This window comes from Poromitra crassiceps (genome assembly GCF_964638095.1).
Source record: "Poromitra crassiceps genome assembly, chromosome: 1".
NCBI lineage: Eukaryota > Metazoa > Chordata > Actinopteri > Beryciformes > Melamphaidae > Poromitra > Poromitra crassiceps.
Window position 1 is genome coordinate 74059839 of NC_139623.1, and position 12500 is coordinate 74072338.

General features: G+C 43.3%; 1 protein-coding gene and 1 long non-coding RNA gene across 2 annotated transcripts in view; both read left to right on the forward strand.

Moving 5' to 3' along the window:
- dchs1b (dachsous cadherin-related 1b) overlaps positions 1-12500 on the forward strand; it is a gene marked incomplete at both ends in the record, with an annotated part of 190882 nt that overhangs the window by 82356 nt on the left and 96026 nt on the right. The window lies entirely within an intron of this gene.
- On the forward strand, positions 1910-2842 carry LOC310776430. The gene is made up of 3 exons (XR_014552699.1): positions 1910-2282; positions 2488-2559; positions 2739-2842. It is a non-coding gene; the product is annotated as an uncharacterized lncRNA (long non-coding RNA).

Consider the following 12500-nt stretch of genomic DNA (forward strand, 5'->3'; position numbering starts at 1 on the left):
TACACGTCGGAAGCGAATTTCTGAAAAATCGACCGTGGTTCGAAAAAATAAACACCGCAATAACGCTCAGCGAAACTTCGCCGTTGGTACGCACGGTTGCATTGACTGATATAGGTTCGGAAAATATTATTGACGTGCGAATTAATTGCACGAAAAAAACGCTCCCGATGTGTAAGGACCTGAAGAGCAAACGATTTACGCTGCCGGAGTTTGTTCAACTCACTCTACTGCCTTATTGCTTATTGCTTGTTGTGTCTCTTGTTGTTTTTGCACTCATATGCCCTGTTATATTTGTACTATGTTGTAAATGGAGTTCACAGCACAAGAATTTCACATGTGATACTTGTACTACGGAGTGACAATAAAAATCTTGAATCTTGAATCTTGAACTTGTTCAGCCTGGAACTGTCATTTTGTTTTTGTCCTACATTAGCTCTTGCCCTGGGTAGGGCTGCAACTAACGATTATTTTGATAATCGATTAATCTGTCAATTATTTGTTCGATTAATCGATTAATCGGATAAAAAAATGCACTGATATTGTTTCCATCCGTTTATTGAAAAACAACTTTTTTTTTGTTAAACAAAAACTCACCGGGCTTTGCTACATCAAATAGCTTTGACAGGGCATGAACGAATACAAAATATATACAAATGTATGGTGTAAGTGCAAAAGATATCTTCATATCTTCTTAAATAAAGTGCACCCTACAGTATTCTAACTACAAACTACTGCATTCATACTGTATGAGTGAGTATGCCTAACAGCACTATTAACACGTTGAGTGCCAAGGACGAGATATCTCGGCTTACATAATCCAACCGTTGAGTGCCAAGGACGAGATATCTCGGCTTACATAAACATTTTTTTTTTTTGACGGTGGGACATCGATCAACCCCTTTTACGTCTCCTACACCAGAATTGGAGGTATTGAATGTGTATAATCTATTTTACCGACCCACTGAGTGTCGACATGTCTCTCCACAGTAGAAAGAGGCGACCCAAAACTGGACGGAAAAGCGCGAGCAAGCCGTTCTCATACTGTAAAATTGATGGCGAAAACGCTTTCACTTTCGCGCTGATGCACAGCGGTGGCAACGGTGGGGGGTTCCAAGAATAGATTGGATGCACACTTTGAAACACGCAGCATAAATATGACCAGAATCGCATCAAAGCTCTCAACCAAAACTCCACGAAACGAGCGAGTCCACCCAGACTTCCTCAAACAGCGGCCGCTCAAACAGGCAGCAGCCAGGCAGCAGCAACTTCGTTGTGACACGCCCGCTGGAGAGCCAGGGAGGCAGGAGGAGAACACACACGGAGGGAGGAGTTGGAAGCAGAGGGGGGTTTCCTGCTGTTATGGAGGAAATTACTGTTCAAAACTATTGTTTAGATGTCTGACTCTTACTGATGCCAAAAATGAATGGTTAAAGTGACTGTTCTATCGAATTTCACAAAAAGCCGTTTATCTCTGAATAATTTTTCTGACGCTGAAACCATGCTGTATTCAACTGCTAATGCTTACATAACTACTAACTCTACAAACTAACTCTTTTAGACAGAGAAAGCACACATTCTATTAGTTCTTTTTAGATGATTGGTGTTCACGAAGTCTTAACAGAAAAGAATCCTCGGCTCTTGTACAATGAGCCAGAATCCTCAAAAAAAACCTGGCACAACCTACCTACAGCATTGAAAAAAGGGCTGGCAGTCAATGTGTTAACATAAAACTCAATAAAACTCAGGGATGGGTACCGAACTCGGTACTTTTACAGGCACCGACCGAAATACGTCGGTACTGCCCCGTACCAGTTCACATATAAACGAACGGTACCAAATTTCGGTACTTGAACGCAACTGAGTAATAGAAAGAGAGTGGGTAAAATAGAAATTCCGACGGAACCTTAAGGCAACACGGGAGAGCGCGTTACGTCAATACGTCACTCTACCTGAAGATCCTGAAAGCAAAACAGGGCCAGCCGAAAGCTGTGGCTACACTTTACCAAGATAGACTCAGACAACACTGGTTGCAACATTTGTGATGTGAATTGCAAAGCTGACTAGGGAAACACCTCAAACTTGAGGAAGCATGGTCAAACACAAGATGTATTTAGCTAAATGCTGAAGACTGTAACGTGTTAGATAACCTGAGTGAATGAAGCAGACACCGCACGGCAGCTAACGTTAGCCACCTCCTCAGCTCGTCAGCTGTAACGTTAGCTGAAGTCTTGCAGGAGGATGATGACGGAACTTGAGAGAGGCATCGACTTCTACAACATCAGGTAACGTTATTTAATTTGCTAGCGTTAGCTGGATAAGTTGTTTCACTGCCGTTGTGGTTGTTAGATAACAGGGCTTTTCACTGTCTTCTTGGCTGAGTTAGCTTTATAGCTTAGCGTTGTTAACGTTCTATAATAATTATCATCAGCTCGTATCACCGACCGTGAGACGTGTTATTTAACGTTGCACTCTTGCTTTCATTGCTAGGTAACCATGTGCCAGTGACAGCCGCACAGGAGGACACGATTCACCCTCTTCTCAGCGGTGGATATGGTTCAGGTAAATTATTATTTTGCATAATGACGAGTGATAATGGGTGTGTTATTCATAGTGTAGCCTAAGCTATGTTACTAACAATCAATTGTCATTTCTATTAAGATGTGCATAGCACTGACACTTCTTTCTATTGATAACACAAATAATGCTTGATGAATCACGATGCCTTTTTTTATTTTCAGATACCACTCAATAAACAGAAGAAACTTTCAGCACTTGGGGAGCTCTTTGAAGATGAAGACCAGGCCCTGCTGGAAGCTGTGTTGGACATCAAGTACTATTTCCCCAAGCCCACTAAACTAACCTTGCTGCTACAACTCTTGGTTTGGGAGGGGAGAGGTAGGGAGGTATTGTAGGGAGGAGTTTTATTTTGTCTGGTGCTAAATAAATAATGTGCTAAATAAAGAACAATGTTGAAATTGAGAAGTTTGGACTTTTTTTTTTTTTTACAACTGTAATTTTTTTGTTAATAGAGTGTGTAAAGTACCGAAAATGGTACCGTTTTGGGTACCGTACCGAATTCCAGGTACCGGTACCGTACCGGTATCGGTTCAAATGTGAACGGTACCCATCCCTACTCATTGATGATTTACTTGATAATTGCTTATGTAAAGAAGGCCTTTATATAACAGAAGCCTCAAATGCAATTTGTCCTAGCTCACTCCTTACATTAAGATGCGCACACACACACACACACACACAGACACACACACACACACACACACACACCAATGAACAAGGGACAACAACCCCTCTTTTAGCCTTAGTTTACATACCAAGTCTGCTCTACCACTAACGTTAACAAGCTAACGTAACGTTAACTAGCCGGTCGGCTTAACACACCATGCTTGTCGACCTGGGTGCGGGCGCATCAGCTGTTAACGTTAGATAAACGAAACAAACTATCTGAGTTTACATACCACGTCTGCTCTGCCACTAACGTTAGCAAGCTAACGTAACGTTAACGAGCCGGTCGGCTATAACGTTAACGTTGTCGACCTGGGTGCGGGCGCATCGGCTGTTATCGTTAGATAAACAAAACAAACTATCTGCTGTGAGACGAACATTTCCACTTCAAACAACAATACACATGGGTCTAATAATGTAACATTAGTTACATGCATATCGAGTTTGTAGTAGTATAACGCTAAGTTAATTTACCCGGCTGCTGAGCTCCCTTCACCGGCATCACCCAATGATCCAACATGTTTGCGTTTAAGGTGTTCACGCAGGGCCGTTGTGCTTCCATGCCATGCAAGATCGGCTTTGCACATTTTGCACGTAACAGACTTTTTCGAGTTAATATGAAGTGCTCCCAAACTTGTGAAGTTTTGGGTCGAGCTGCTTTCTCGTTCTCGGCCATGTTTCAACTTGTTTGTTGTTTACTGCGCGTGCGCAAGGCGAGTGACGTAGTCGGCTCCGCGACAGTGGGGCCAGGGAGTGACGTAGCCAGCACTGCGCCGCAGCAGCTGCGGTCAGCTGTTGTTTTTATCAACAAAACAGATGGCTCTGCGGTCCAACTAATCGCGAGGCAACGAATCGATAATCAAATTCGTTGCCAACAAATTTAATAATCAATTTTAATCGATTTAATCGATTAGTTGTTGCAGCCCTAGCCCTGGGTAGGGTTGTCAAAAGTATCGATAGTATCGATAAAAGTCAATACTAAAATTTTTAAATGGATACAATACTCATTTGCAACAAGTATCACTATCGATAGTATCGATAAGTATCGATACTAAAAAATTTAAACGGATACAATACTCATTTGCAACTGTATCAATATCAGCAGTGCTTTCTCTTAATGAAAAATCAAACATACCACTGATTTCTCCCTCCCTGTCATTGGTGGGTATATTTTGCTTCAACAAATTCAAAGTATTCTGATAGGCTGATGACTAGAACAGGTCTAATCTGCTGTGTTCTGATAGGCTGATGACTAGAGCAGGTGTAATCTGCTGTGTTATGATAGGCTGATGACTAGAACAGGTGTAATCTGCTGTGTAAGATCAACATTTTTAATGAGTTGTATCAGGCCTAGATTATGGAGAAGCGTGCATCGTCCATCTGTCTTTGTTTATTTTTTATGCCTCTTGATGTGTTGTCATCCTGCCGCATGGTATCGAAAATGGTATCGAGTATCGATATTTTCCTGGGTATCGGTATCGAAGTAGAAATTCTAGTATTGTGACATCCCTAGCCCTGGGACCCAGTCTAGTGAATGCATTATTGTAGTGTCACGTAGCAGGGATGCACTGATTGTGTGTAATCATATTTTGCAATTTTAGCCTCCAGAAAAACGTAATCACAGAACTTTGACATTATTGGCAATATAGACAAACACTTCATTGTATTTAGAATGTCTGCTGTAGTTTAAAGCAGTCACAATGTTGACATTCGACAATAAGTGGATTGGATTCAAATAATTGAGTTCTTGTTGGGACCAACAATCATGATTAATGGTCAGAATGTTTTGCAAAATTTATTTCAATGAATGTATGGATTTTATTTTTTATAACACATGATTATGGGAGAAAAAAAACAATGTACAAGTTGTGAGGTATACCTAGATATCAGTATAACGCAATCAGGGACAATGATGATGATGAGTAACTTTAAGCGAAGTAATCAAGCGTGTGTGCTTGTGCGTGTGTGTGTGTGTGTGCGTGTGCGTGCGTGTGTGTGTGTGCGTGTGCGTGCATGTGTGTGCATGCATGTGTGCATGTGCGTGCGCGTGTGTGTGCGTGCGTATGCGCGTGTGTGTGCGTGCGTATGCGTGTGTGTGTGTGTGTGTGTGTGTGTGTGTGTGTGTGCATGTGTGTGTGCGTGTGTCTGTGTGTGTGTGTGTGTGTGTGTGTGTGTGTGTGCGTATGCGTGCGCGTGCTTCCACTCAGCCTTTCTCCACTCTTTGTGCTTAGCTTTGTGAACCTGACACTGCTGATGAGCAGTGAGGAGAGGCAGACACAGTATCTCCAGTGGAGTGAATGTGTAGCGGAGGGCGTGTTGCCCATGATGTTTTTGCTGTTGTAAGCCTGAGAGTTATGCATTATTTAGATGGAAAGATCACATTTTGCTTCTTCATTTTTACAGTAATTGCTGTTTTTGTGAGTGCTGACCTCACTGACCTTATGCATGTCTAAAATGGAAGGCTATATCTTTGTTTATGATTGTGTCTTCGTCTGTATCCGTTTGTCCTCTTTGTATATTCTTTGTTTGTGTACGTGCGTTTGTTTGTGTGTGCACGTGTGTGTGTGTGTGTGTGTGTTTGTGTGTGCGTGCGTACGTGCATGTGTGTGTGACTGTGTGTGTGCGCGCGTGTGCGTGCGTGCGTGCGTGCCCACGTGAGTGTGTGTGTGTGTGTAGTCCCAGGCGTTGTAGCTCTGTGCCAGTGTGTGCACGTGTGTGTGACTGTGTGTGCGCGCGTGTGCGTGCGTGCGTGCCCGCGTGAGTGTGTGTGTAGTCCCAGGCGTTGTAGCTCTGTGCCAGTGTGTGCACGTGTGTGTGACTGTGTGTGTGCGCGCGTGTGCGTGCGTGCGTGCGTGCCCGCGTGAGTGTGTGTGTAGTCCCAGGCGTTGTAGCTCTGTGCCAGTGTGTGCCATGGGGAGTGCTGGAGATTACTGAGAGCATCAAAGCGTTGGGGCAGTGTTAGAGGAATGCCTGAGTTACTTTACTGCCTCCTATAGCCTGCTGTCATCAGCCACACCCACCCAGAGAACTAGCCTGGGTAAACCCCGCCTCCACGTGACCTCTATGTGCTACAGGCATATAGTCTGTGACGTCACGTTGAAGGCTGGGTTTACACAGGCTACCAGAGAACAAAGAGAGTGGAGGCTGGCACTGACTGGGCGGGGAGAGAGGAGGAGGAGGAGGAGAGAGGAGAGGAGAGGATGAGGGAGGAGATGAGAGGAGGAGGGAGAGGAGAGGAGAGGAGAGGAGAGGAGAGGAGAGGAGAGGAGAGGAGAGGAGAGGAGAGGAGAGGAGAGGAGGAGGGAGGAGGAAGGAGGAGAGGAGGGAGGAGAGGAGAACGGGGGTGGGACAAAGATGGGGGGAACAGACAAAAATAAAGGACAGGGATAGAAGGAATAAAGGTGACAGGGTTTTCCTGGTTTAAAATGAGATGTTTATTATTATTATTATTATTATTGTTGTTGTTGTTGTTGTTGTTGTTGTTGTTGTTATTATTGTTACTTTTGCTGCCATTCGGGTCTTGTCATGCATTCATTTGCATGTCAGTGGCATGAGCTGTACCAATTTCAGGCTGTCTGCAAGATTCATAAAGGTAAATCTAAGACTTTTCACGAGCTTTTTAATGCCACTGAGAAATGAATGATATTTATGACCAATGTCACTGAAATGAACATGAAAATGAGAGCACTAGTCTGTGCAGTTGGACAAGGCACATCATACTGTACCATGTAACCCAACATACTGTACCATGTAACCCAACATACTATACCATGTAACCCAACATCCTGGGTTAATACTGTACAGTGTTTCCCACAGGATTTTGAGTATTTGTGGTGGGGGACCGCAGAACCCCTAGGGGGGTGCAGGGTCATGCCCCCCCGCGAGATTTTTTTAAACATTTTAAAGTAAAAATAAAATGCATGAATTTGGTGTACTTTGAGAAAGCTTAAGAGCAAAATTAAAAGGCTAGATCTAAGTAAGAACATGTCATCATTACTGTGCTCTGGGTTTACAATGACAAACTAAATTTCTCCCTATACAGTAGGTCAGGGATACTCAACTTGCTTTGCCACTTTCGTGAAATGAAAGGCGAGGGGCCAGTTAATAAACAAACAATATACATTTTTCTGTAGCGGATTGTAAGTTTTTGGGGTGTCAGCCGGAGTTTAGGCTGACAATGTTGTGCACACCTGATAGTTAGGTTAAGTTAGTTAGGTTAAGTACATACATAAGTGCCTGGGTAGCGAGCAGATGGCGGTATTTGACAATTTAGCAGCTAAATCATAGATTATTGAAAGATATTCCATATTCCAGACTGAAATGCTATAACAGAAGTATTGGCCAGAATGACATGAACATTTATTGGACACTTATTCAGCGGATATCTTGCATGTTGCGTTCAGGTGCACTGTAAAAAAAAAAATAATAATAATTGGTCAACATCATTTTGTGGCTGTCCAAATATTATTGTGGCGGCCCGCCACAAATTCCTTTATGTATGGGAAACACTGCTGTACCATGTAACCCAACATCCTGGGTTAATACTGTACCATGTCACCCAACATCCTGGGTTAATACTGTACCATGTCACACAACATCCTGGGTTAATACTGTACCATGTAACCCAACATCCTGGGTTAATACTGTACCATGTCACCCAGCATCCTGGGTTAATACTGTACCATGTAACCCAACATCCTGGGTTAATACTGTACCATGTAACCCAACATCCTGGGTTAATACTGTACCATGTAACCCAACATCCTGGGTTAATACTGTACCATGTCACCCAACATCCTGGGTTAATACTGTACCATGTAACCCAACATCCTGGGTTAATACTGTACCATGTAACCCAACATCCTGGGTTAATACTGTACCATGTCACCCAACATCCTGGGTTAATACTGTACCATGTAACCCAACATCCTGGGTTAATATTGTACCATGTAACCCAACATCCTGGGTTAATACTGTACCATGTAACCCAACATCCTGGGTTAATACTGTACCATGTAACCCAACATCCTGGGCTTACATTTGGCCTGGGACCTTTGTCACATGTTATATCCCCCCTCTCTCTCTTCCCCCCAATCTTTCCTGTCTCTCTACTGTGACCTATCCAATATAGGCAAAGCACACACAAAAGACTGTAAAAATGGATCTGAAAATATGGCATGTGCATCACTAAAATGCATTTTTCATAATATATATACTGTTTGTGTGTGCGTGCATGTGTGTGTGTATGCGTGCGTGCGTGCGCGCGTGTGTGTGTGTGCGCGTGCGGCGTGTGTACGTGTGTGTGTGTGGGTGTGTGTTTTCTATTTCTTTTTTGTAGCAGCAAGGGTTGGAGTCAATTTTGGTTTGTGGTCTAGTTACAAACCGCATCACTGTCCCATTTTCACTTTCAGAGCTGGTTGCATGCAGTTCAAAAAACATCACATACTTCAATCTTTATATTATGATTCAAAAGTAAACAAGTACACAAAAGCACAACAATGGTCTTGCATGTGTTTGTTTTCTGAAGGAGGGCCCTACACTGTGTCCGATGTCCAGTAAATAACTGTCCAGTGTGGGCCACTTTCCAGCCATGTGTGGCCGCCGCTGCTGCATGCATAGGGATACACAGTGATGGCTCCTGAATTAACTGAAATATAAAATAAAATAAAAACATCCAGAAATATTTTTAGACTGTTTATGGTCAAAACCAAAATGAGAGATGGGTGGACTATTAGAGACACTGCATGAAATCTGCCACGCCCATCACGGGGGAAATCGCTCCGTTCACTCCCATACACCAGCGTCATTTTCCTTGAATTAAGGTGTGGTGGGCTGCGCAGACAACAGGTACAGGCTTGCACACTGTACAAGGAAATTGACTTGGTGTGGTTGTTGCACAAGTTACATAGATAGGAATACAATAAGTTAGACGAAATATACAAGATAGAATATATAATATATCTTATAATATATATATATATACAGTATATGCTGCCTAGCCTCACCTGCCCTATAGACCTTGTTCGATTGACGTCACTCACGTACTGGCACGCCCACCGCCGCCATTAAGGTCCTTACACATCGGGAGCGTTTTTTTTGTGCGATTAATTCGCACGTCAATAATATTTTCCAAACCTATATCAGTCAATGCAACCGTGCATACCAACGGCGAAGTTTCGCCGAGCGTTATTGCGGCGTTTATTTTTTCGAACCACGGTCGATTTTTCAGAAATTTGCTTCCGACGTGTACACATCTGTGGCTGTGATTGACAGGTGGGTCAAAACTCGCATCGCAATTTCGTGCCGTATATTCGCATCGCTCTTGATGTGTAAGGACCTTTATTGTCGACATAACGCAGCAGGTCTCAAGTGACAGCCTATGTGGAGCAGCGTTTATAGGAAGCTAGCCGCTGTTAGCGTTACCTGTATCGTTCCAATTGTGTTCGGATGGTGACCTGCGTTAGGCATGGCTGTAGTAATGACAGCAATAAAGTCCCCGTGGTTTGTTTCTATCTCTACCGTCTTCAGACGTGAAGGGAGCGAGACTGAGGATACGTCAGCAGCACAAGAGAGGTGTGTGGATAGTTAGTTGAGAAAGTTGAGATAGGTGAATCTTTCTGACAGCTCCTCGCAGCAAAGTCTGTTCACCTCGTTCTTTTGTTTATTTATTAGAGGCATTAAAGGAGAATTTCGTTTTTTTTTAACCTGGACCCATCTCCTGGCATTAATTATGATTTGACCACTCACCCAGTGATGTCCGCGGCGTTTCTGGCCGTCCTACCGTTGTTTTGAGATCAATAGCGTCCAAGTCAGTTGTAAAATGGAGCTGATTTGGGGCCAAGTGTGAGCCTGTCTTTCCTGCATCTAAATAGCTATTTTTATTCCCGTTTTCCCCAAATATCATCATAATCTGATCCCTCAACATCCACCACAGTGATATTTCGCCCCAGGCCATTTCCTGGAGTCGCACAGGGATCAAATTACCTCAAACGTGATCTCGGTCACCAAGTCTCGTGAAGTCCCGCGATACTTTCCTGCCGACTGGCCAACGACAGGTAGGACGCTTTGCGGTGGTGGTTTTAGCGTAACCTATGTGGGGTTTGGCGTAACCTATGTGGGATTCGAAATAACGAAGGTCATTACGAAAATTCCTGCCTTCATTATTCGAAATGTCGGCCCTTCCTCGTTTTTCTAAAGGAGCCGCCATTCAGAAGTGCCGACCTTAGGTTTAGGCGTGGGGGTGGAAGAGGTTAGGTTTTGGGTTAGGGTCTGGGGGAGGTTAGGTTTCAGGCATGGGGGGAGGTTAGGTTTGGTGTGGGGCTGGGAGAGTAAATAAATAAGTTATGTTTATACAGCAGCTTTCACAGACAGTCAAATCAAGTTCGGAGTGGCGGACCTTATGGAAATCGGAGTGGTGGGATTTCTGAGTGGCAATATTTCGGAGTGCCGATATTTCGGAGTGGCAGAACGTCGGAGTGGCAGCACGTCGGAGTGGCAGCATGTAACCCACTGAACTATAGCCTCAGCCTTAGGGCAATCAGCCTTAAAGCATTTAGGGCAATTCATCTAACCTAATTAAGAAATCTGGCTCTGTCAGTTCACCCGCATGGTTGTTCTTTACACCCCCTGAAAGTTTCAGCCCGATCGCACGTAAAACGGCATGTGGCCTGACAAAATTCTTGAAACAAATAGACGGAGTCCACATTGCCAAATGCATATTTATAGATATTGCACATGCATGTTGGCAGAATAGCATATTGTAGTATTGCACATTATTGTGTGGGGAGATTAGAAGATCAGTGCAGTGATTGAATGAAAAAGATAGAGATAGGGCGGAGTCAAATTCTGTCGAATGAAGTGAAAGAGAAGCTTGAGAGAATGAGGAGGACATTGTGTTGGAAAATATAGCATGGCAGTTAAAGGCAATTATCCAAGCTGTCCAGCTTCAACCCTCAGCAGCGAATATTGCACAGGCTGCCTTAAAGATCTCAGAGCTCAAGCCAGTGGGGACTGATTGTCAATAACACACTCAGGAGGCGAGGGGGGGAGGGTGAGAAGATGGGACCAAGGTAAAGAGGAATTGAAAGAAAGGGACCCAAAGAGGAATAGCGAATGAGATTGAAAGCTACAGGAATAAAAAAAGGAAGTGCTTATAAAGAGAAATATCCTGGTCAGTGCAGAGATGGGCCAATGGGGGGGAACCGGAGGAACATTTTGGTTGGCCCCCACACACAAGGCACCATTGTGCGTCTGTAGTGGCTGGCTAACCGGCTTTGACAGGCCTGTTTTCACTGGCCCCTTGGGGAGCAATGTGTTTAGGGTAGAAATGTACAGGGCATGTTGTTTCTACATGGTGCAGCAGCTGCTCCTCTTTCATGCTTCACTCATACGAGGGATGTTTCTCATTTTTGTCGCGTGTGGGCACATCTGTATGCTGCCCAGTGGAACGTCCACACTGATACTGTACACACAGTCAATAAAAGCACTACTTCGTCATGTTATGCTGATAAAGAAAATCTGCCGTCTCGTACGCCATCAGGAATACCTGGCAATGCCTCGGAGTTACATCAATCAAACCAATCAGATTCCCGTCTCACATTCCCTTGAATACAGTTTGCGCGATGCATGCTGTAATTCTCTCCATGCGTAATTTGGACATCTCACAACAACCATCCCATCATATAGCCTACCTGTTAAAAACATCTGTGATTTTCAGCTTTTAATTGATGCAATTCGGGTTCTTTGGTTGACAATTGATGGGGACATTTGATTGACAATAATATTGCAAGTAGGCTACAATGTCCAATTTTTCTCAATTCATTTTTAGGGCTGTCAATCTTCCTCTATGATCCAATTCGATTTTCAGTGGCTTTATGATTTTAATATTTGATTTTTATTTGATTTTTAATTCATAAAAATTAAAAAAATTAAAGTGATACAAAAGTAAATATTTTTTATTTTGTTTCAGTCCGGGTGAAATGTTATGTCTCTCCTGATTGTAAACATAGTTCAATCGCTTGGTTTGACCAAGTAAAACTATTTTTATAAGCATTTTACGAAATAGATAGTACGTGTAGTAGATGGAAAAATGAATGGTGGATGAAATCCCTTGGTTTGTATGCTGAATGCAGAAAAGGACGTGACTTTGGTGCTGCTATGCAATTTAAAAAAGAACAGGACATAATGTTTATAATAACGTTACAATTAAATCCCTACATGGAACTAACTCTTCAACTGGTTATGAAATACTGCTACGT